Raw genomic sequence first — 2,716 nt, forward strand, 5'->3', positions numbered from 1 at the left:
CTCTTCCTCCTTCTTCTTTATTTTTATTTTTTATTTTTTTCTGTTTTTGTACAGGGTTTCACTACGTAGCCCTGACTAGCATCAAACCTGCTATGAAGACCAGTCTGGTCTTGAGATAATGCAGATCTTCTTGCCTCTTACTTCTGACTGCTGAAACTAAAGGTATGAACCATCCCCATTATTTTTAGTTGTTTTTATTATATATACATATTTGTGTATATCTATGTATAAATATGTATACACATATATATCTATGTATACATATACATGTTTATATGTATATAAATATAAATATATATGTATATATATAAATGTTTGGGTGTATTTGTGTGTGTGTTTGTATAAATGAATAAATAAATAAATAAAATGCACTTTCACAATTAATCTCAAAAGAGAAATAGACTTGTGACAAATTTGTGATCAAGAAGAAAACATTCAGTCTGGGTCAGGTCCAAGGATGAAGTCACAGGTGTGCACTATGATAAAGTGAGGCCATATGAAACTTTCACTTATAATTGAATTTATAATGAACTTACAGAATGAAAAAAAGGAACAGAAATATCTGAGGAGTCTTATGGCATTTAACAAAACCTTTTAGTTGGTTCATGTGAATCACACACCAATCCCACTAATATCCCCATCCCCTCATGCCTGCCCTGCATCTTTGCAACCTCCCACACCAACAGAGAGGAAAAAAAATCTCATTGTGGAAGCTGCAGTGTGTCACAGTGTGTTCCATAGTATTCCTTTTTGCCCACACATGTTTGCTTTCAAATATTCATTGCAATGACAATTGGTCTGGTACAAGGCCTCTGACTTCTGTTACTATATCAATATTGGAACCACTGGGACTCCTCTCAGATGTCCTGCTGTTGCCCTGTGTCATGAAGATACTATAATTTTGGTTCAATAGGACTGTCCCATTTATGCAGTCCAGCAGCTCATTGATGGAGTAGATGTTAGGGTGGGCCCTGGGTCTGGACCTGAGAAGGATCTGAGCTAGTCATCGCATCAGTTCTCCTGTTCTCATGCCCTATAGGAAGGCATATGATGAACTCTCACCACCAGGGCCTGCTCTACTGTGATGCCCAGGTGAGGCTCAGGGACCACTCTCTGGAGTGTTGCATCTGGTGAGGAGGGACATGGCCAGTTCTCTCATACACATGACCAGCTCTCCTGCCTGCCACAAATAGTGATCACAGAAGGGAGGATTTGGAATCTCTCTCATTCGCTGATGCCACTGTATAGCAGACAAGAGTCAGGGCCAACTCGCTCACAGTCATACCTTAGGAACCAGCTCATCTATAAAACCCACATCCAGGGTTAACTCTACTGTGCTGCCCATGTGATGTGCAGGGCCTGTTTTCTCAAATGCTGCAGTTGATGAGGGGCAGCAATAGCTCTCCTCTTATGAATGTAGAGCCAGGTGTCTCCAGCTTACTGCAGGTGGTAAGGGTCGAGGAGGGAGAAGGGTAGGAGTGTATCTCCCCCTTATCCATGCCATTGCACAGGGAATGAATGGAAGGAACAGGTCTCCCACACTCAAATCCTAGGGTGCTGACTCAACCACAACTCTTGAAATGTTTTGTGCCACTCTCTGCAGTACCGTAGCTGGCTAGGAGTAGGGCTAGTTCCCCTACTCTCATGCTGCCAAGGCCAACTCTCCGACAATGCCCAGGTGAGGGGTGGGGTCAGCTCTCCTTCTCTTATGAATGTAGAGCCAGGTCTCCAGCTTACTGCGGGTGGTGAGGGTTGAGGAGGGAGAAGGGTAGGACGGTATCTCTACCCTATGTGAACTTCTGCACAGCCCGTAGACACCAACATATTTTCAGACAGCAGCCCAGATCAGCGACATCTTCCTGGCCTTTTATGGCAATAGACCTCTGCCACTGCAAGGCCATGGACCAAGATGTGGCCCCTGGTGGTAGCACAGGACTGGAACCCACTATGGTCCCAGGTGGCATCACTTGCTGCTCACATTGGGCTGTTCCTCACTACCCTCTAGTCTCCAGTTCTGCCTCTCTTCACTGTGCCCCCATTCTTTTGTTTCTTTTTCTCTTCTATTTCTCCACCACTTACTTGCTCTTCTCAGTGGTTCTTGGGGTCCCTCAGAGTCTGGGGTTGTCTTAGACCTGGTCTTAGGACTGCTATGCCCAATTATGGTACAGGGCAGGGAAGGGTCATCTCCAGCATGGTCTATCCCTGCCTCCCTTGGGCCTGTGTGGTGCCTGAGTGGTAGTCATCTCAGGATCACTTTCTTTTTCTTCAGGGAATGCTAAGCTACTAATGACTCAGATCTTCATAGTCAGAACACCAAGCATAGATATAGCCTCTGTCCTCTCTACCTCCTATTGATGCACTTGTGACACAGCAACCACATCTGCAATGCTTCTAGGGCTAGATGCCACAGAAAACTATCAAGAGAGCTTAAAGAGATAACATTTCTTTGCATTACAAAGTCACTCTGGGCAACCAACCTAGCCTCCTGATTATTCAGAAGGAAGAGCCTCTGTGACTTTATCAGCTCCTATAGACCCCGTCTTTCACTAACATATTAACTTTAGAAGTCGCATACAACCTACAAAAGACACAAAGGCTAAAGGCATCCATGATCTCCCAATGAAAATTAACATTCTTGGCTGTAGTCAATGGATGGATGTTAACAGTCACCTTTTTGATTCAATAGTAAGTAAACAAAAGCAACTTTCTTATGGAA

The 2,716-nt window shown here is 44.1% G+C and overlaps 1 non-coding gene across 1 annotated transcript; it reads right to left on the reverse strand.

Moving 5' to 3' along the window:
• Positions 1-2,271: 2,271 nt before the first annotated feature.
• LOC115064603 lies at positions 2,272-2,402 on the reverse strand. The gene has a single exon (XR_003844440.1). It is a non-coding gene; the product is annotated as a small nucleolar RNA SNORA17 (small nucleolar RNA).
• Between the last annotated feature and the right edge of the window lie 314 nt (positions 2,403-2,716).

The sequence above is a fragment of the Mus pahari genome, chromosome 8, assembly GCF_900095145.1.
Source record: "Mus pahari chromosome 8, PAHARI_EIJ_v1.1, whole genome shotgun sequence".
In the NCBI taxonomy this organism is placed as follows: Eukaryota; Metazoa; Chordata; class Mammalia; order Rodentia; family Muridae; genus Mus; species Mus pahari.